The 22159-nt window shown below is 40.7% G+C and overlaps 1 long non-coding RNA gene and 8 other non-coding genes across 10 annotated transcripts in view; 5 read left to right on the top strand and 4 right to left on the bottom strand.

Moving 5' to 3' along the window:
* LOC136859475 (uncharacterized) overlaps positions 1–902 on the top strand; it is a 58168-nt gene extending 57266 nt beyond the window's left edge. For both annotated transcript variants that reach the window (XR_011017575.1, XR_011017574.1), the window contains one exon: positions 409–902. This is a non-coding gene — a long non-coding RNA (uncharacterized lncRNA). The remainder of the gene's footprint in view (positions 1–408) is intronic.
* Positions 903–15149: 14247 nt separating this feature from the next.
* LOC136859069 (U1 spliceosomal RNA) lies at positions 15150–15311 on the top strand. Its single transcript, XR_010858826.1, has one exon. It is a non-coding gene; the product is annotated as a U1 spliceosomal RNA (small nuclear RNA).
* An 862-nt stretch (positions 15312–16173) lies between these two features.
* On the bottom strand, positions 16174–16366 carry LOC136859137 (U2 spliceosomal RNA). The gene has a single exon (XR_010858887.1). It is a non-coding gene; the product is annotated as a U2 spliceosomal RNA (small nuclear RNA).
* A 591-nt stretch (positions 16367–16957) lies between these two features.
* Positions 16958–17119, top strand: LOC136859068 (U1 spliceosomal RNA). The gene has a single exon (XR_010858825.1). It is a non-coding gene; the product is annotated as a U1 spliceosomal RNA (small nuclear RNA).
* An 861-nt stretch (positions 17120–17980) lies between these two features.
* LOC136859136 (U2 spliceosomal RNA) lies at positions 17981–18173 on the bottom strand. The gene has a single exon (XR_010858886.1). It is a non-coding gene; the product is annotated as a U2 spliceosomal RNA (small nuclear RNA).
* Positions 18174–18764: 591 nt separating this feature from the next.
* On the top strand, positions 18765–18926 carry LOC136859067 (U1 spliceosomal RNA). Its single transcript, XR_010858824.1, has one exon. It is a non-coding gene; the product is annotated as a U1 spliceosomal RNA (small nuclear RNA).
* Positions 18927–19788: 862 nt separating this feature from the next.
* On the bottom strand, positions 19789–19981 carry LOC136859135 (U2 spliceosomal RNA). The gene has a single exon (XR_010858885.1). It is a non-coding gene; the product is annotated as a U2 spliceosomal RNA (small nuclear RNA).
* Positions 19982–20572: 591 nt separating this feature from the next.
* LOC136859066 (U1 spliceosomal RNA) lies at positions 20573–20734 on the top strand. Its single transcript, XR_010858823.1, has one exon. It is a non-coding gene; the product is annotated as a U1 spliceosomal RNA (small nuclear RNA).
* An 862-nt stretch (positions 20735–21596) lies between these two features.
* On the bottom strand, positions 21597–21789 carry LOC136859134 (U2 spliceosomal RNA). Its single transcript, XR_010858884.1, has one exon. It is a non-coding gene; the product is annotated as a U2 spliceosomal RNA (small nuclear RNA).
* Between the last annotated feature and the right edge of the window lie 370 nt (positions 21790–22159).

The following is a 22159-nucleotide window of genomic DNA, read 5'->3' as shown; positions in this document are numbered from 1 at the left end:
ACCCAACGAGTGATGTTATTGATAAAACATCTTGCAGTGAGACAAGGAAAGAGTTTTTCGCCAAAAATATATTATGCACCATTAATTGTTATTAATCATTTTCCTTAAATTTGGATTAGACAAAATTTTGGGAGATTTTATGTTTTATTGGGTTTTCTAGTGTGTTGCAAAAATAACGGAAGATCTCCTGAAATTTCGGGAGACCTGGCAGCACTGACTAGGTGTATGTTTCATTGAAATAGGCCTACATCAAACCAATGCACAAGCACAAGGTTTAGTGACACATAGCCTTTAGGACCATTATGGAGAAAACGAAGTAAGAACCTGAATATCAAACTTCTATGAATCACCACTAAATACAATTAAATGTTATTATCACATGTCACTAACTAATCTTACGGTTTTCAGAGACACCGAGGTGCCGGAACTTAGTCCTGCAGGAGTTCTTTTATGTGCCAGAAAATCCACCGACACAGGGCTGGCATATTTGATCACCTTCAAATACCTCCGGACTGAGCCAGGATTGAATGTGCCAACTTGGAGTCATCTGAGACACTCAGACCGGCACCACCAAAAGCGGATGGCAACAGAAATGAACTCTCAAAGGCAAAAGATAAACAGGTACCAAGGAATCCACACTCCACTCATGGGCTGCAACAGTTTTGAGGTAAATGAGTACATAGTGTCCCTTTGTAGTAAAATGAAGGAATCTTACGATTAATTTATGGAACAAAGAGCAAGTGGTACTAAATGGCTCGGTAGGAATTCAGTTAGTGAAAATGTTACTTAAAGATTGCTCCATCCTTCCCCTTGCCAAAGCCATGAGACCTACATGTTTTGAGATGTTTCAGTATTGCTGCAATGTTTTTTATTTTATTTTTTTATAGATTATGATGGATTATCTTGGGAGTTTGCAGCTTATAATAATAAAACAAATTTACGGACAATGCTGGAATCTGCAATTAGTCCAATTTTGTATTTTTTGAGTTGTGCCACTATTGCAGCCCATGAGCGACTTACCATAAGTCACAGAAATGGAACGTTATCATATGCTGAGCGTACGGCCGGCATTCTTGAAGGCGGGAAACAAACTTTTCACTTCTTTAAACTTACAGTGTTCAATCGCCACTCACAATCTTCCTGTCACCTGATCATACGTTCTCGCACTAACTGGCTTTGTTTTGATAACTCAAAACATGGCTGCCCTTTATGACCTTGCTGATGTCAGATATACAGCCCTCTGTGTGTGTTTGTGTGCGCGCGCGTGTGTGTGTGGGTGAGAGAGAGAGAGAGCGTGCGCGTGCCATATCCAGCAAAATCTATGGCACGCAGATATCTGAAATGTTTGTAGGTTGGTTCTGCATTTCACCGATCACGCATGGCTGTGTCAAAGAGCAATTATTGCTCCAAGAAATGAATTTGTCAATGTCATCAACAAGCGACTTTTACAAGATTTACCCGGTGTTCTACAAATGTTGAAGTCTATTGACACAACTTGTCAACTTCACGACAAAGCTTCTGAACAACTTGGAATCATCTGGAGAACCCTCGAACATCTTGGAGAGGATGATTGTGGCACTGATTATCTTTCTCAGGAATATGAATCCTCCTTCCCTCTGTAACGGAATATGACTCTCAGTCAAGAACCTGACGCAGAGTATTATTGAAGACACCATCATGACCGGACATGCCACAGGCATCGTATTCATTTCTTGGGTTGAAATGATCCCTTCAGATATACTGTTTCAATTTTGACTTCTGTGGTTTCCCCATTTGTATGAATTTATGCATCAACAAGGCACAAGGGCAATTGCTTAACCCTCTTGGAGCCAGGAGCCGACCTGATTGGCCGCTCACCATCAGCTGGAAGATGCCAGAGCTCTGCCTCCACTCTACTACTGTAAAGTGCGAGTATGTTTTTAGTGGAAATACATGTACAGCAGATCTATTATAGCAAGAATTCATAACAGCGAAATATTTACTCGCTATAACGGATTGTCGTTATATCCGATTTTTGTATAAAAGTCGGAAAACCTCCAATGCACATTAAAATCAATATGAAATGGCAATCAGTTTGTTCACAACTTGCATTTCTGCAGATGATATCACACTCCAGCTTACTTGTTTGTTATTTTTCGAAATCTGATACTACGTGAAAGTGCCTGTTTAATTTCATTCTGAAAAAATATAGTACCCTATTTCTCTGAATCCGAGATGAACCCCACTTTTTCCTTCAAAAAATTTAAATCAGGCTCAAAAAGAACTTTGTAAAATAATGTGAATGTCTTTTAGAACAGTAGGCCTACGCATTTTTAGACTATTTTAGACGCCGAGCGTTGACTTTCATCATGCCGTATTTCTTTCTTTTTTTTCGCGGTGCACAATTATTCTTTATTTCCACGGGTTTAAGGACCATTAACTTAAAATTGGCATCATAATACCGAAGAGAACCCGGTGAAAATTTGCCGGCAATACCTATTCCATGCGTCTCTACAACACGACGATCCATCAGGAAATTATTCTTGCTGTTTATAAAACTGTTCCTTTTACTCAGCGTCAGATATAACCAGCTACCGCTACACGTACGTCTCGCTAGCCGGGCTAGGCCAAATTCAGCGGCTAGTGATCTATAGGCCTAATCGCGGACGTTGAAAGTCAACGAACGAGTTTATTGCGCCACGGTATGGTCATTCCGCCCTTGCGTTTTTCGTGCACATACCTCACAATTTCATCTTAGACTTCTTTAAAGCGTCCTTGTTGCGGACCGCTGAATGCATTCTTTGTACAGTACACTTTTTTAGCACTTTGTCTTCATGCTAACGCCATATATTTGCTTTAGTTAGGTATGTGCCGTATTTTATTGCAGCTGCACAATTATACTACATTTCTGAGTGTTTAACTCATTGCGGACCGTGGACAGCGTAAGGCGTTTAATGTTCCGCGCGAAGCAATGCTGTTTATATTCGTCATCTATGCATTATTACACCTTAGTCAGCGTTACTGGTTGTAGCAGGAATTTGGTTGACCTTTTTGAGATAACCCTCGCGTTGAGTGGGCTCATGTTTATCTTAGCTGTTTTAGCGGGAATATCTCAGCACTTCCTCGCGCGTCAAGCCGGTACTTGAGGTTGCAATGCAGTGCGTGTCGATCTTACCGTGTGTAGTATAATGGCTTAACGTCAAGCCGGTACTTGAGGTTGCAATGCAGTGCGTGTCGATCTTACCGTGTGTAGTATAATGGCTTATAAAACGAAGTTTTTTACGGAAGATTAATTATTAGATATTGTTCACAATGATTATTCTGGTGATTAACTTATTCCTGAAATAGACTCAGATAGTGAAAGTGAGAGTGACAAGGAAATTCCGTTATGCCTATAGAGAAAAGTGAAGTGCCTGATACATATCAACCTAGTTATTGTCCACCCGTTCCACTACTTACAGGGAATTCAGGTATAAACGTTCAAATAGAAAATAAGCAGGATATTTTGAGTTACGTGAGTATTTTCATGAATGACGAATTTTATCAGTATGTGTGTAAGCAGACCAATCTATACGCGAGTCCAGTGATAAGTGCGGTGCCCGGCCTTTCACAAAGAATTCGATCATGCAATCGTGGAAACCGATTTGTCCAAAATCCTGATATAAAAATGTACTGGACCGAAGACCCTGTTTTTCATACTCCGATATTTTCTAATACAATGTTCCGAATACGCTTCCTTCATATTCTGCCATTTCTTCACTTTGGTGACAGTAATCATTATGCCGAAAATACAGATAGGCCGTGTAAAATTAGACGTATTTTGAAACCTGTGACACCAGATATCACACCTTAAATATTTACTAGAGATAAGCACAAAGTATCATTTTTCTAACATTTATAGTTTAGGAGTAATTGAAAATTGTATTAAGTGATGCACGTCAAGAGGGCCAGGCATGAAAATGGCTGGTCCAGGCATTCAAGTTTCCCGCTCAGAAGCAAGTACTGAACGTGTTAATAACCATTAACCTAAAATTGGCATCATAATATCGACTAGAACCCGTTGAAAATTTGCCGGCAATACCTTTTCCACGTATCTTTACAATACGATTATGCATCACAAAAATATTCCTGCCGTCTTTAAAACTTAATTTTACTAAGCGTCAAGTACAACAGACGCATAATAACTCTGCCACTGAGTAGCCATGGCTTTTCTAAGAATTCGAAGGGTCGCATGTTTTGATGCTATTCCGCAGTTTTGAGAAACGATTTTGTAGAGGCTAATAGAACGCCATTTTCTCTTCGCTATTTCCTGAGATCCAGTGATGTTACACACAGGCATTGTACAACCAGTTTTCGCAGCTAGCGATGTATAGTAAAGAGGTGGTCGTTTCTCAACGAGTTCTGTGCGCGTGTGAAAAGAAGCAGCGTGGTTACTGTGGTAGTTGCCAGAGGTCTCCATTAACTTACTGTTAGGCCGTGAATGCAACAACCCTCGAGTTTTCGCACGAGATTCTGAGAAAAAAAGTCTTGGATTCGGAGAAATACGGTATCACTCCAGAGATTTCTGTTGCAAACACCTCAGTTTTCTTGTTTTTCGATGTTTCCGAATTTGTAGGAACCTCTCCAAGGCCACTGATTTTTTCTGATGCGGCACCTGTACTTCAGCAGTATTACGCTCTGTCGCAGTTGTCAACAGAGAACGCTTTGCCAGAGGTCCCCAACATTTGGCGAGAGGTAATAGACTTTGCGGGTGACTACTTTTAAGAAATGTAATGCAGTTGTACTCATTCTATCAGTATTGCTACTACTTTATACACAGCCCTCGTAAATTCTTGCCATAATTAAATACAAAAGGCCATTGCAAATCTACATAACGTAAGATGAGAAGCTTTACTGAAGAGTGTGTTCAAAAAAGTGTCCAAGTTTCAGTGACAGTTAAGTCTAGGTTGAAAAAGCCGGCCTATGAAATAGACTGCCAAGTTGTTTGAAATAAATTTCAGATTTGAAAATTTTATACCACTCCAATTTATAGAATAAATGAATGATAAACATCACAGGACACAGAGGAATATCCTAAGACAAATTTCCCAACCAATTATGAACCACCATTGTTATTTTCTTTCAGACAAGTTTTAAAATGAGCTCTTGAATATTTACACAGATGAGCAAAAGCATTTATCACCACAAGTAATAGATTCCAGATGTCTTAGACTCAGTGTAGGAGGAGATCACTAAGCTATTGCATTTGGTTTTATCATATCTCACTATCACAGCAACTAGTGAGAGCCACGAGTACACAGGAGAATTAAAACTCATTTAAGAAACTCAGTTACTTATTACCATTTGTCTAACGTACGTATTTTAAGTGATCTGACCTCTGATGGCTGAGCAGGTCATTGACATATTCCGAACAAAGAAGATGGATTAGGTATATAAGACAGTTTAGGTAAGTGTTACAATGTTTTAAATATAATTCTTGTTGTAGCATTGTTATTTGTTATTTTTTTAAACTTGATTTATAGGAGCACCTTTCAATAAAATGTGCAGGTGCCCACCTCCATGTTTTAGATCTAGCACTAGAGTGTTTAACCCTCGTTGGTCGCGGGGTGAGCGCGACGCTCACTTTCCTTTTTAAAGATGTGCAGTGCGAAGCTAAGTAGCACTATACTTCTTAATCACCGAGTAGCTGACTTTAGGAATGTTCTGAGCAATTATTGCAGGGTGCGGCGCGACTTTCATTACCAGCCAGGCAATCGTTAATGACCAAAGTGCACTATAAGTGAGCGAGTCTCTCACCCGCGAAGATTGGCGTTACATTTTTTCCAACTCCCACATTATTCCTATCATATTAGCCTACAAGTCATGAATCAAGATTTCATGATTTGTAATAGGTTATTAGAGGAGACGGATGATGGAGCAGTTCTCTTAGCTGAAGGAAATAATGGAGATTCTGAGTACGAGTACTCAGATACAGAGCAACCCGCCAACAGCGATCACGACAGCGCTTCTGATGTTTCTGGGGACGGAGCCGTTCCTGGTCAGCCAGTTGAGCCTGCTCCTCAATATGTTGGTTGTAACAACATTATTGTGTGGAATATTCATCCCCCTCGCCCCAACAAACGTAGGAAGAAAAGAAACATCGTGATTCATCCACCAGGTGTCACAAGTGTTGCACAGAATGTGAAGACAGTACGTGAATCGTGGGCTCTCTACTTCCCAGACAGTGTATTGGAGAAAATTGTGTTTCATACGAATGTTCGCTTACGCATTACGAGAGCTAATTATTCTCAGGAGAGGGATGCTGTGGATACGAACATTGAAGAAATCAGGTCTCTTATAGGTTTATTTTACTTATCCGGTGTGATGAAGACCTCTCATCAAAATGTTGAGGATGTGTCGGCGACGGATGGGACAGCTCCAGAATTATTTCGTCTAGTGATGTCATAACTGAGATTTTACTTACTTTTGAAATGTCTCCGATTTGTTGATGTTCAGACGAGAAATGAAAGGAAATCCGTCGATAAATTGGCAGCGATACGAGAAATATTTGAGGGCTTTGTACAGCGCTGTGAAGTTTGGTATTCCATAGGAGAGTATGTCACCATGGTGTTTGCATAATTGTGTATTCTGTTTCAATGAATATTGTACTTAACTTAACCTGTCAACAAAAAAGTAATTAAAGAATAAACAAGTATCAAAGTTAAAACAATAACACCAAAAATAATAACAATAAAGGCCTCAAAAATAATATTACATTAATGGTGAGCGCTCCGCTCACCCGCGACCAGCGGCGTTAAGAAATGAGGCGCCACCAACGAAGGGTTAAAGTGTAGTGTCCCCATTATTTTAATTCAGCTTAGCCACTTGTTTTGATATTCAGCATGTTGGAACTTTATCTCTTAATATTTAGACAACATTCAGCAGATTAATTCTCTTAATGAAGCCAAATTGCACAGTAACCTGCAACCGAAGTGCACTGATGTACTTGTCAGTGCAGATACAACGTGCCACTGTGTAACGGTGCCATCAGGCAACTGCTGAGCTTTGCATGGAAGAGGCAAAGACCACATTTTTTGTGATGAACAGTGAATATTCTAAGTATGTTATCAGCAGCTCAGAACAGTCCGGGTCAGAATTGTCATTAGTAGTAGCTACTAGCATACAACCTATTTGCATTTATATCATCTGTAAAATAAAAATATAAGCTAGTATTACACCTACTTTGTATCAGTTCTCATGTAGGTACTCTGAGAAACAGACTATAGCATATTTTAAGCAATAGAAAATAGATTCATTAGAACAATGAATCATATTACTAGAAAGAAGAAAATCAGGAAGGAAGTCAACAGGAAGGTTTTGATATTGGTTTCTCTAATTTTGAAAGACCTTGTCCAGGTTGCCTGGGGTCAATTTCCAGTACTGCCAATAATTCAGAAAGCTATGAAAGCTGACCCAGCATCGTGAGGGCAATTGGGGAGCTACAGTGAGCAGGGGTCATGGAGGCAATACGGCTGAGGGATATGTCATGCTGAGCACACAACCATCTCATATCTGCAGGCCATGAGCTGGGCAACAACTTTTATTGAAAGCCCAAGGCCAATAGTGTTCTTGTTCATAATTAACTAGAGAATAATAGTGGCTTAAATGATGTAAAAAATTACAAATTTTATTGATTAGGTATTCATGATATCTATTCCTCATCTTAGTGTCTAAATTTCATCACTTTATTGCATTTTAGATTTCACAAGAGAAAAAATGCCACTTTGAAGATAATGCCAGTCACCAAGTGAAAGGAGCCATGAAAAGTAACATTAGATAGACTCTGCTCACACAAAGTATATCTCCCAGAACTCATAATGGTTTCAAAGCATTGTATACTTCATCAACAAGGGGTTGCAATTGTTGTATCCCGAGAGTGTTGATGATTCTAATGTGCTTCTGGTTGTTACTGATGATCCTACATGATTGCTACTGCACCTCTCTCCAAAACTTTCCACCCTTCTTTAATTCATGTTACTTGCACGGCCCATGCCTTGCATGGACTTGCAGAAACGGTTAGGGCCGAGTTTCCTGCAGTAAATACTCTAATTTCAACAATGAAGAAAGTGTTCTGTAAGGCTCCATCAAGACTAGCCATCTTTCAAGAGAAACTCCCCTGTTTTCCCCTTCCATCACAGGCAATCATCAGCCATTGGGGGTCCTTGATGGAAGCTGCCCTGTTTTATGCAGAACATGTTGAAGAAATGATGATTGTGAAAGACAATGTGCCTTTAACGGACAACTCTGCATGTGTGTCGTCTGTCAAAGAGCTGCTAGAGGATTATTTCATGACCGGAGAGATATTGGTAATGTTCAGGCAAATTTTTCATTTCTTCCTGTCAACATTTAAAAAAACGGAGGAAAAAGAAAGTCTCAAACGACCATATATTTCGTAATTGAGGAAGCTGAAAATAATGTGCTTGTCGCAAGGTAGGGGATAAAATAAGAGACAAGTGGGCCGGTGTACTACAGAAGAATCCTGTTCAATGCTGAAAAGGGAACATCAGGTAAAGGATCGGGAAAAGGTTGACTTAGCGAGTGAAATTGAACAGAAACATTCAACTAAGCCCACCTCTCCTAACATATTTGAGTGTGGAAGACACATTTTCTGCTTTCAAAGTGATTGTTACAGAGAAATACAACCTGAGTGTGGAAAATTCGGTGAAGATTATTGTTATGTACATATGAAAGTACTGTAGTAATGTTTCTCACAAATAAATAAAGATATGCTGTGTTTGTGTCTACACCATTATGGGATGCTTACAGAGGTGTAATTATGTTCAGTGATTTAGGTTCTAAGGTTTTAGTTCAGTAATGATTATGATTTATGATATAATCAATAACTATTTTTTAAGAATGTCTTTTGTACTGTCTTAAATTAGCAGTCAGTTGTGTTAAGAATAGAGATACCACGTTTCTTAAAGTAATAATAAACATCCTGTTACAGTTTGTGTATATAGGAGTATTTTAAAGAGTAATATCTGGCTATCTACACATTTTTAAAGGATATTTTAAGTGCCTTTTTGTTTTTGTTTTAAAATCCAATTTACTTGTTTTAAAAGCATGTTTTAGGTGACTAGAACTTAATATATTTAGAGCCTAAAATCCCAGTTCTAGTAATAAGAGAGTGCTCTAGGAACAGAAGCATGGTTTTGAAGGCCGTTGAAATAAGGGGGCCTCACAGCAGCTATCATGTAACATTACATTCCTGCAAAAGACATTCTGTAGTCTGTAGGTGTCCCTTCTTCAGTAGCCATGAGAAGAGGTAGACCAAATAAACCCACTACAATTGTTTAATAGCCTAAAATCTGAAGAAATACTTGTAAGCAGAGTATTTGTTTCCCTAAAATAGTATGGCACTTAAAAGGTGGTTTGAAGTGAAAATGTAACTTTTGAGGGTTGATGTTAATCCTTATAGGATCAACTGATAATATACCAAAGCCTTTACCAGCAGCAATGACTAGGTGGTGATGTGAAATGTGTTTAGAAAAAGTCCTTGTATATCCAATACATAGTTCTTTTCATTTCCTGGAAAAACAAATTACATTTTGCTGAAGATAGTAAAAATCATAACAATGTTTCAGTTATGAACTAGATCATTGAAGAGTAAAGGAGAATTTCAAAGAAGACCTGTAGGCCTTTTGTTCATCACACCATCTATTAAAACATCTGGTGTTTTTTAGGTGCTCGTCTGTGTGCCTGGACCCAAAAGGTTAAAGAGAGACTCTTAGGAAACATGAGTAAGTCGTTATGATAGGTAGTAGTAGTGTCGTTAACATGCATTAAAAAGTTGTCTTGTAAGATAATATAATCCTTGAAAATCGTACGTAAAGTTGTAACAATAGGTAATAGTGTTGTTAACATGCATTAAAAAATTGACTTGGAAAGCGTATGTAAAGTTATGGTGGAAATCAGAATGTCTGAATGATCCTTGTTGCTGTTACATGGTTGATATAATGCATATATTTAGCCCTAGTTGATGTAAGAAGATTATAAAAGTTGCATTTTGTAGGATCAAATAGATTGATGGTTAAGGACCTACATCAAAATGACCTTCAAAAGATGTAGGTTTTGTGCAGAGGAATCCAGGAGAATATTGAAAAGCGGGCTTAGGTTCTATGAATAGGAAGTTGCAGGTGACAGTACTGGAGCATTTTGTTCTCCAAGAGGCCTTTGAGACACAGCCACTAGGTTGTTAGAAAGAATATGAAAGCAGAGGTAAATTAGAACATTAATGTCCAGTACAATGGTAGGTGTGAAGATGTAGTAGGCTCCTCATGATACCCATGAAGTAAGTGACATGCTATAGCCATACTGGTATTTCAGTACCTTGTGAACAGCACCTCAGTGGAGTATATAATTACTGTCCACCATTAGTCAGGTTGAGTAGGGTAAAACGAGGTATGAACTTGAAGCAAAGTGGTTTTGTTACTCACAGAGCCTTGTGATGACCAAGAATGACTGTAAGGGCTTGTGCTGAAGTTGATAAAATCAAAGAGGCTATCCTGAGTTGCTTCCTTGTCAGCAGTTCCATTAAGATTTTACGAGAGGATGAATGATGCTGTAGGCAAGGTTTGTATTGTAAACCCTAAAATTTAATATGTATGTTGTAATCTTTGTGGACCCCACATTAATTTGTGTTAATCATGGTGCACCAGAAAATTTATATTAAAGCAGTTCCTCCATACAAGTCATAAAATGTGTTCCCACCAAGTTTATTCAGAAACCTCCGTGCTGTAATGTAGAGTTTGTATTTTTAAGGAAATGCAGTTGTTTGAGTTAACAATAACTGTTTTTTATTACATTATTTATTATGTGAAATGAGTTCTGCAGCATTTAGGGTTCCAAGGTGCAGATTCTATACAAACAGGCAAGGAACTATGAAAGAAAGTATGAGTTGAGGTAGTTATAGGCTACATCCAGAGCAACATGTCATTTTTATGCCAGGCTGGATATATGTCCTCAAAACTCTGACAGCCTTGGAGGTGTTCGCCAATAGTCACTTCTCTGGAGAGTCCTTGAGGGGGAGCAGAAGTGAAGAACATGCTCTGCTGAAGTTCGGCAGTGAAGTGTTTAAATTAGTGTACACAGCAGATGATATGTGTAAATCTGCACCAATTACTTAATGTGATGTGGAAAGGTAAATTAGTGAATAGCAAAGCCTTGTAATGCAATAACAGGATAAGTTACATATCTGACAATTTGAAAAATAGTTTTTTTTGTGTGTAGTTACGGAGATTGCATATGTGATAAGTAAGTGTTGTAATGTAAAATAAATAATATTTCGGTCTCTAATTTGTAACTAGCAAGCAGTATACAATAATTACCTTTCAGTGGCGGCGCGTGACTTTTGTCACTGGGGGTTCAATAGAAGGAAGAATTCTTGTGCCGCCCCCCCTTCGCCCCCACATAATACCACTCCGACTTTGGTCCAAGTCCCTTCGCTTTCATCACTCACACAAAATAAACAGGGAAAACAAACCATCCTGTTGATATTGCTAATTTTGCACCCACACATCTACTCGATTCTTTTGCATAGGGCCTATATCCATTTCTTCACTTTTCATCTGCATCGGTATATCAAGATCACGCAGAGGGCGGCCGGCATTCTTAATCTCAAGTTTGCGCTCAAGAGAGAAAGAGATGAAAATTTTGTCTTTCTAGGTATCTGGACACTGTTCATACTCATTTTGTAGCTCCTTACCTTTCCCGAGCACAAAGATTGTGGACGCAACCACAATGCACAAAGACACACACACGGACATAAGATTGTAACTTCTTTATGTTCTAAAAATTAAGTTTCTGTACGGCACAACAGAACACTGAGACTCTTGCACAACGTACAATAATATAACGAATTATGATAAATACTGCAAAGTTTTATAAACACTAGTATCACATTTGAAAAACAGAAGGAAACATTAGGGATGTGTGTTTGCACTGTTGATAACGTTGGTAACTTAATTTTACGAACTCTTGTGGGCTAGGCAGTTAGCATTTTCATTGGTACTATCTTCCCGCTATTTTTTGCCTCAATGATTTTTAAGTTAAGTTCCTCTCCAAGAAATAATTACTCCAAAGAAGGCAAATGAATAGATGTTCATTAAGTATTAGTAATATATTTGGGACAAAATATCAATCAGAATTTGGCAGTTTAATGTGACTTTTGGTAGTAAAGATGCTTTCCAACACTAGTGTTAACTATAAGTACTATTCTTTGCTGCCGTAGTTAAATTCCTGTAAGGGCAACAGATGGCAGGCATGTACTAGTTGTCTAACCCCAACAACACTACTTGCGATTACGAAGACGGGTGAGAGAGAGTGGCATATTGCGCATGCGTAAATCACGGATATTCGTTTCTGCGATATCCTGGTATTGTCTACGTGTTGGTCGGCATCTCCCCGCACCTCACCACACCCTTCACCCAGGTACGGACGGAGATGTGGCCTTGCACGGGGGGTGCATTCCAGACGAGTATCCAGCCAGGACTTTGCGCGGCTCGCTTGAATTGAAAGTCAGTACGAGTATATTACGGATAGTTGAGCTTAGCAAATGCTTCGAGATTGACAAAGTTGAGACAATTAAGTAGTCAAGTACAATGTGATATAAACTGGAGGTTCATTGCTCCATTGTGCTATACCAGAAACCGCCAATGTTACCTTTGAGACAATCTACAAGAAAATAGAACAGGAATGCTTTTAATGGAATGTTACATATATCCTGCCTTTTTCATCTTTTGTTTCATTTTTTTAAGTAAGAATCTAACATATACACATATTTTACTGTCCTTAATAAATAATAATCAGAGTCTTAATAATAAAATAGCTTAGTTCATCCAACATTCATATCTATACTTGCAGCCTGTATGTTACAGAAAATGATGTAGTGTCTCATGTACATCACCGTAAGTCGGGCCTAGTTACCTTTAAGGGCAGATGTGTAGACAGGGTCAGAGTAAGTAACCATGTTGTAATAAAATGCATACAGTGTAAAGAACTCCCGTTGTTAGTGATATGAAATAGTAGTGTCCAGGATGTATCTTAAAAATGTTGTTCATTAGACTTCAGCGAAAGTGTACTTCTTTTTCTACTTTTTCTATTGTTACTGTCCCACAAAGATCGCCATCTGAGTCCAGCATGTGAACCTGCTTAGTTCCCGTCTTTCCTCTTGTCCTACCCATTATCTCCCATAATCTTCTAGTCAGCCTTTGCATATTCATTGTGATCATGTGCAGAAAGAATATAGAAGGGAAAGGAAGCTGTTGAAAGTGAAGGAACTTCCGAGGAGGTAAGAGACACGGTCATTTTACTGCCAATATTGTGGGAAAAGTAAGTGAACGGTGTAAGCAAGGAGAGCTATGAGGTATAGGGTCCATGTAAATCTTTTGACAATTAAAGATCAACGTTTAGTGTCTGATGACAGCATTGCAGAAGTTCATAGCATTTATGTAGAAAAAAAATTCAGGAAATATTCAGTGAATGGAGATAATGTGGTGAGTTCAGATGAGAGTTGTGGCATTAAGGAACACCTCAAGTCTGTGTACGTGAAGTAAAGAAAAGTAGATGTCCAGAAAGTTATAAAAGGCACATTGCAGTTATACTGTATGTATGGATGAGGAAGTTACAACAAATTTGTTTCAAGACGGCAGGCAGCGGGGGTGAGAAAATAAAGGCTGCAGTTCCGAGGCAACCTCAGGACAATATTGTACTCATCTATTCCTTGTAAAAGTGCGTGTAAGGAAGGGTAATAAGGCTTGAGGGACTTGTTGAGGTAGGGGTCTGGAATACAAGCTCTGTACGAAATTGAAATTGTCAGCAGTATAGTAAAATAAAGGTAGGAGGGCAATGTTGTTGATGCATTATCATGAAATGTAGTTTCAAATTGATTTTTAATATAATGAAGGGATATGTATGAATTAAAAGTTAAGAAACGAAGTGATGCAGAAATGAAATTAAATATTAATGTGGATGAAAAATTAGTGAAGTGTGAAATTGAAATGTTTGCTTTTCTAAGCTTGTACCCTAGCTGCAGAGGTTATCAAAGTCCAGGACAGGATAGAGCTAGAATGAAACCAGGTTTTGAAAGAGGAAGTACATAAAACAAAACAGGGAAGACCAAGAGGAAATGTATAATGAATGAATAGGAGGAGTATGTGCAGTGAATTGATAGCCCTAAGCCTAAAAGGCATTCAAATCATATGTCATTAAGAAAACTTAGAGGAAAATTTCTGGAGGAGACTGCATGCAAGGTGTGATAATATGAACGAGTTGCTTAAATAGTAGATCAGTCTATATACCAGGAACACTAGCCTAATGCATTGTTAGATGAATGGACAGTTTCGAATTATATCATCTTAGAATAGTGCTCATAAAACGGGTCAGAAAAGAAATTATATAAACAGGAGTCATTCGTCAAACGCAAAAATACAAATAACATGTCGGCCAACAGGTAAGAACATCGAAACGCGGTGAAAAGACGCCGTAAAATATATAGTAGGGAATAAGTATCCCGAGAAGGAGCTGCTACGCATTCCCCGCGTGCGAAAAAGATCGATACCGTACTACCTCAACGAGTTACCAGATAGCACTGCCATGCGGTAATCTCCGTAGTAACTTAGTCTACACGACTGCTATACAAAGTACCGCACTCGGACAAGTAGACAAAGGTACGTCAGTGCAGCAAAGGAAGTATAAAGACATAGTAAATGCTCCAAAAGAAATTAATCATATCCAAACAACCAAACGTAGCCAAACCACCGCGTTTCTGTGCCACACACAACGACGTTTTAGGACTTAGAAAAGACAGGTCAAAAAAGGAGGAGGGGCTGGGGAGCTTTGCGTAGGTGGCCCCCGCGCGCTCTGTTGGCGGTTTGAGGAAGCAGAGGTGCGGACGGCGTGGTCCGTTGCCTAGGCCCATTTGACGCCATACTCAGGGGTAGCAGTGAACCGAGTGTCGAGATGGAGAGGGCTGCGAGTAGTTTGATCCGAAAGTGCAGGGTAGTGGTGTTCGTCCGAGGGAAGTCGCCGCTTTTGACCGTTGGTAAAATGGGGCATAGAGGAGAGGCTGTAGGCTCCCCCTGTCGATATGCGGCCCCTTATTGGTTTGGCAAGTCGTATAAGCGGGGCTCGTCATACTTACCTGGCGTAGGGGTTACCGTGATCAACAAGGCGGTTCCCCCAGGGTGAGGCCCTTGCATTGCACTTCGCTTGGGTTGACCCCTGCGAATACCCCAAATGTGGGTATCTCGGGCGCGTAATTTTTGGTAGTCGGGACTGCGTTCGCGCTGTCCCGGACTTTTTAGTAAAGAAACAAAAATTTGTGACAAAGGGGTTCGTTTTGGTAATTGTTTAGTGAAGAGAAATAAAGCTTGTGATTTTTACACTTTCCCTTGTTTTGCTGAAACTTCCGAACAATGTCCTTGAGCTGTACGGTGCATGAGGGTATACTCCTGTTGCTAAGTTACGGAAAGGTCCTTTCTCATAACGTAGCAGAGCGGGGGTTACCCTTAAAAAAAAAAAAAAAAAAAAAAAAGAAAGAAATACATCCTCCCTCCCACTTTACTGACTATTCCGATAGGGACGAGTGTTTTGACTATTTTGTCTTCCCCTGCAAGGTAAACGTCTCTCTCTCTCTCTCTCTCTCTCTCTCTCTCTCTCTCTCTCTCTCTCACTCACTCACTCACTCACTCACTCACTCACACAGAGAGACGGAGAGACATACATACATGCATGCATAAATAAGTATGAACCTATGTCCGCGACCATTACAAGAGCTTCTTCTTCTTATTATTATTATTATTATTATTATTATTATTATTATTATTATTATTATTATTTGGTGACTTACCCACAAGAGCTTGAGGGCAGGAGTGGTGACAATGAAAAACAACCACAAACATACATATTTTATTATTACATACATACATACATACATAACATTATAATAATTAGGGTACACAGAATACGTGTTTAACATTACAGTAGTGAGAAAAAAGTCAGACCAACAAACATACAAGGAAATAAACAAAGACATAGGCCACAGTACATATCTTACATCGATACATAATATTATTATTATTATTATACAACATTTTAATAAACAAGTAATAAAATGAACAAGTACCAGAATATTGAACTTATTTTTGTTTTTTTCTTTTAGGGTGGGCCGATCCCGACTGTACTGCAATGCCGGGCCAACCCGTGACAGAGGTGGAGCAAGCCCCTAGCACTCCGTCGATTTCCAAAAATAAGTTTAATATTCTGGTCGTGCGATGCACGACGTATCAGATATTAAGCTGATAAGAACAGATACTACACTTTGATCTTAGCCAAGAGGCCGAGAAGCGATAGCGTCGCGACGCAAAAAGCGTTTGATAGTAGTCCAAAGGGGTGCCTAGGCGAGGTACACACGCCATCATACCCCGGAAGGACGTTGCGAAAGTAGAAATTGGCGGGAAACTTGTAGTACTCTTTGTTTCGTCTTGGGCTTGTGGAGGCGCTAGGGGTGGTAGTTGAGCAATAGTCCCAAGGTCACACGGCATCGCATAGTGCGGAGTAGTAGTACAGGTAAGGGTAGAATGGCGTCCGAGAGTTGCGTGAGGAGCCATCTGCTGAGGAGAAGAAGAAAGGAGCCTGTCCCATTTGACTGTTTGTGACACACGCGCGCTCTGTTGGCGGTTTGAGGAAGCAGAGGTGCGGACGGCGTGGTCCGTTGCCTAGGCCCATTTGACGCCATACTCAGGGGTAGCAGTGAACCGAGTGTCGAGATGGAGAGGGCTGCGAGTAGTTTGATCCGAAAGTGCAGGGTAGTGGTGTTCGTCCGAGGGAAGTCGCCGCTTTTGACCGTTGGTAAAATGGGGCATAGAGGAGAGGCTGTAGGCTCCCCCTGTCGATATGCGGCCCCTTATTGGTTTGGCAAGTCGTATAAGCGGGGCTCGTCATACTTACCTGGCGTAGGGGTTACCGTGATCAACAAGGCGGTTCCCCCAGGGTGAGGCCCTTGCATTGCACTTCGCTTGGGTTGACCCCTGCGAATACCCCAAATGTGGGTATCTCGGGCGCGTAATTTTTGGTAGTCGGGACTGCGTTCGCGCTGTCCCGGACTTTTTAGTAAAGAAACAAAAATTTGTGACAAAGGGGTTCGTTTTGGTAATTGTTTAGTGAAGAGAAATAAAGCTTGTGATTTTTACACTTTCCCTTGTTTTGCTGAAACTTCCGAACAATGTCCTTGAGCTGTACGGTGCATGAGGGTATACTCCTGTTGCTAAGTTACGGAAAGGTCCTTTCTCATAACGTAGCAGAGCGGGGGTTACCCTTAAAAAAAAAAAAAAAAAAAAAAAAGAAAGAAATACATCCTCCCTCCCACTTTACTGACTATTCCGATAGGGACGAGTGTTTTGACTATTTTGTCTTCCCCTGCAAGGTAAACGTCTCTCTCTCTCTCTCTCTCTCTCTCTCTCTCTCTCTCTCTCTCTCTCTCACTCACTCACTCACTCACTCACTCACTCACACAGAGAGACGGAGAGACATACATACATGCATGCATAAATAAGTATGAACCTATGTCCGCGACCATTACAAGAGCTTCTTCTTCTTATTATTATTATTATTATTATTATTATTATTATTATTATTATTATTATTTGGTGACTTACCCACAAGAGCTTGAGGGCAGGAGTGGTGACAATGAAAAACAACCACAAACATACATATTTTATTATTACATACATACATACATACATAACATTATAATAATTAGGGTACACAGAATACGTGTTTAACATTACAGTAGTGAGAAAAAAGTCAGACCAACAAACATACAAGGAAATAAACAAAGACATAGGCCACAGTACATATCTTACATCGATACATAATATTATTATTATTATTATACAACATTTTAATAAACAAGTAATAAAATGAACAAGTACCAGAATATTGAACTTATTTTTGTTTTTTTCTTTTAGGGTGGGCCGATCCCGACTGTACTGCAATGCCGGGCCAACCCGTGACAGAGGTGGAGCAAGCCCCTAGCACTCCGTCGATTTCCAAAAATAAGTTTAATATTCTGGTCGTGCGATGCACGACGTATCAGATATTAAGCTGATAAGAACAGATACTACACTTTGATCTTAGCCAAGAGGCCGAGAAGCGATAGCGTCGCGACGCAAAAAGCGTTTGATAGTAGTCCAAAGGGGTGCCTAGGCGAGGTACACACGCCATCATACCCCGGAAGGACGTTGCGAAAGTAGAAATTGGCGGGAAACTTGTAGTACTCTTTGTTTCGTCTTGGGCTTGTGGAGGCGCTAGGGGTGGTAGTTGAGCAATAGTCCCAAGGTCACACGGCATCGCATAGTGCGGAGTAGTAGTACAGGTAAGGGTAGAATGGCGTCCGAGAGTTGCGTGAGGAGCCATCTGCTGAGGAGAAGAAGAAAGGAGCCTGTCCCATTTGACTGTTTGTGACACACGCGCGCTCTGTTGGCGGTTTGAGGAAGCAGAGGTGCGGACGGCGTGGTCCGTTGCCTAGGCCCATTTGACGCCATACTCAGGGGTAGCAGTGAACCGAGTGTCGAGATGGAGAGGGCTGCGAGTAGTTTGATCCGAAAGTGCAGGGTAGTGGTGTTCGTCCGAGGGAAGTCGCCGCTTTTGACCGTTGGTAAAATGGGGCATAGAGGAGAGGCTGTAGGCTCCCCCTGTCGATATGCGGCCCCTTATTGGTTTGGCAAGTCGTATAAGCGGGGCTCGTCATACTTACCTGGCGTAGGGGTTACCGTGATCAACAAGGCGGTTCCCCCAGGGTGAGGCCCTTGCATTGCACTTCGCTTGGGTTGACCCCTGCGAATACCCCAAATGTGGGTATCTCGGGCGCGTAATTTTTGGTAGTCGGGACTGCGTTCGCGCTGTCCCGGACTTTTTAGTAAAGAAACAAAAATTTGTGACAAAGGGGTTCGTTTTGGTAATTGTTTAGTGAAGAGAAATAAAGCTTGTGATTTTTACACTTTCCCTTGTTTTGCTGAAACTTCCGAACAATGTCCTTGAGCTGTACGGTGCATGAGGGTATACTCCTGTTGCTAAGTTACGGAAAGGTCCTTTCTCATAACGTAGCAGAGCGGGGGTTACCCTTAAAAAAAAAAAAAAAAAAAAAAAAGAAAGAAATACATCCTCCCTCCCACTTTACTGACTATTCCGATAGGGACGAGTGTTTTGACTATTTTGTCTTCCCCTGCAAGGTAAACGTCTCTCTCTCTCTCTCTCTCTCTCTCTCTCTCTCTCTCTCTCTCTCTCACTCACTCACTCACTCACTCACTCACTCACACAGAGAGACGGAGAGACATACATACATGCATGCATAAATAAGTATGAACCTATGTCCGCGACCATTACAAGAGCTTCTTCTTCTTATTATTATTATTATTATTATTATTATTATTATTATTATTATTATTATTATTTGGTGACTTACCCACAAGAGCTTGAGGGCAGGAGTGGTGACAATGAAAAACAACCACAAACATACATATTTTATTATTACATACATACATACATACATAACATTATAATAATTAGGGTACACAGAATACGTGTTTAACATTACAGTAGTGAGAAAAAAGTCAGACCAACAAACATACAAGGAAATAAACAAAGACATAGGCCACAGTACATATCTTACATCGATACATAATATTATTATTATTATTATACAACATTTTAATAAACAAGTAATAAAATGAACAAGTACCAGAATATTGAACTTATTTTTGTTTTTTTCTTTTAGGGTGGGCCGATCCCGACTGTACTGCAATGCCGGGCCAACCCGTGACAGAGGTGGAGCAAGCCCCTAGCACTCCGTCGATTTCCAAAAATAAGTTTAATATTCTGGTCGTGCGATGCACGACGTATCAGATATTAAGCTGATAAGAACAGATACTACACTTTGATCTTAGCCAAGAGGCCGAGAAGCGATAGCGTCGCGACGCAAAAAGCGTTTGATAGTAGTCCAAAGGGGTGCCTAGGCGAGGTACACACGCCATCATACCCCGGAAGGACGTTGCGAAAGTAGAAATTGGCGGGAAACTTGTAGTACTCTTTGTTTCGTCTTGGGCTTGTGGAGGCGCTAGGGGTGGTAGTTGAGCAATAGTCCCAAGGTCACACGGCATCGCATAGTGCGGAGTAGTAGTACAGGTAAGGGTAGAATGGCGTCCGAGAGTTGCGTGAGGAGCCATCTGCTGAGGAGAAGAAGAAAGGAGCCTGTCCCATTTGACTGTTTGTGACACACGCGCGCTCTGTTGGCGGTTTGAGGAAGCAGAGGTGCGGACGGCGTGGTCCGTTGCCTAGGCCCATTTGACGCCATACTCAGGGGTAGCAGTGAACCGAGTGTCGAGATGGAGAGGGCTGCGAGTAGTTTGATCCGAAAGTGCAGGGTAGTGGTGTTCGTCCGAGGGAAGTCGCCGCTTTTGACCGTTGGTAAAATGGGGCATAGAGGAGAGGCTGTAGGCTCCCCCTGTCGATATGCGGCCCCTTATTGGTTTGGCAAGTCGTATAAGCGGGGCTCGTCATACTTACCTGGCGTAGGGGTTACCGTGATCAACAAGGCGGTTCCCCCAGGGTGAGGCCCTTGCATTGCACTTCGCTTGGGTTGACCCCTGCGAATACCCCAAATGTGGGTATCTCGGGCGCGTAATTTTTGGTAGTCGGGACTGCGTTCGCGCTGTCCCGGACTTTTTAGTAAAGAAACAAAAATTTGTGACAAAGGGGTTCGTTTTGGTAATTGTTTAGTGAAGAGAAATAAAGCTTGTGATTTTTACACTTTCCCTTGTTTTGCTGAAACTTCCGAACAATGTCCTTGAGCTGTACGGTGCATGAGGGTATACTCCTGTTGCTAAGTTACGGAAAGGTCCTTTCTCATAACGTAGCAGAGCGGGGGTTACCCTTAAAAAAAAAAAAAAAAAAAAAAAAGAAAGAAATACATCCTCCCTCCCACTTTACTGACTATTCCGATAGGGACGAGTGTTTTGACTATTTTGTCTTCCCCTGCAAGGTAAACGTCTCTCTCTCTCTCTCTCTCTCTCTCTCTCTCTCTCTCTCTCTCTCTCACTCACTCACTCACTCACTCACTCACTCACACAGAGAGACGGAGAGACATACATACATGCATGCATAAATAAGTATGAACCTATGTCCGCGACCATTACAAGAGCTTCTTCTTCTTATTATTATTATTATTATTATTATTATTATTATTATTATTATTATTATTATTTGGTGACTTACCCACAAGAGCTTGAGGGCAGGAGTGGTGACAATGAAAAACAACCACAAACATACATATTTTATTATTACATACATACATACATACATAACATTATAATAATTAGGGTACACAGAATACGTGTTTAACATTACAGTAGTGAGAAAAAAGTCAGACCAACAAACATACAAGGAAATAAACAAAGACATAGGCCACAGTACATATCTTACATCGATACATAATATTATTATTATTATTATACAACATTTTAATAAACAAGTAATAAAATGAACAAGTACCAGAATATTGAACTTATTTTTGTTTTTTTCTTTTAGGGTGGGCCGATCCCGACTGTACTGCAATGCCGGGCCAACCCGTGACAGAGGTGGAGCAAGCCCCTAGCACTCCGTCGATTTCCAAAAATAAGTTTAATATTCTGGTCGTGCGATGCACGACGTATCAGATATTAAGCTGATAAGAACAGATACTACACTTTGATCTTAGCCAAGAGGCCGAGAAGCGATAGCGTCGCGACGCAAAAAGCGTTTGATAGTAGTCCAAAGGGGTGCCTAGGCGAGGTACACACGCCATCATACCCCGGAAGGACGTTGCGAAAGTAGAAATTGGCGGGAAACTTGTAGTACTCTTTGTTTCGTCTTGGGCTTGTGGAGGCGCTAGGGGTGGTAGTTGAGCAATAGTCCCAAGGTCACACGGCATCGCATAGTGCGGAGTAGTAGTACAGGTAAGGGTAGAATGGCGTCCGAGAGTTGCGTGAGGAGCCATCTGCTGAGGAGAAGAAGAAAGGAGCCTGTCCCATTTGACTGTTTGTGACACACGCGCGCTCTGTTGGCGGTTTGAGGAAGCAGAGGTGCGGACGGCGTGGTCCGTTGCCTA

This window comes from Anabrus simplex, chromosome 1 (assembly GCF_040414725.1).
Source record: "Anabrus simplex isolate iqAnaSimp1 chromosome 1, ASM4041472v1, whole genome shotgun sequence".
NCBI lineage: Eukaryota > Metazoa > Arthropoda > Insecta > Orthoptera > Tettigoniidae > Anabrus > Anabrus simplex.
This window is presented reverse-complemented; position numbering and strand designations above follow the sequence as displayed.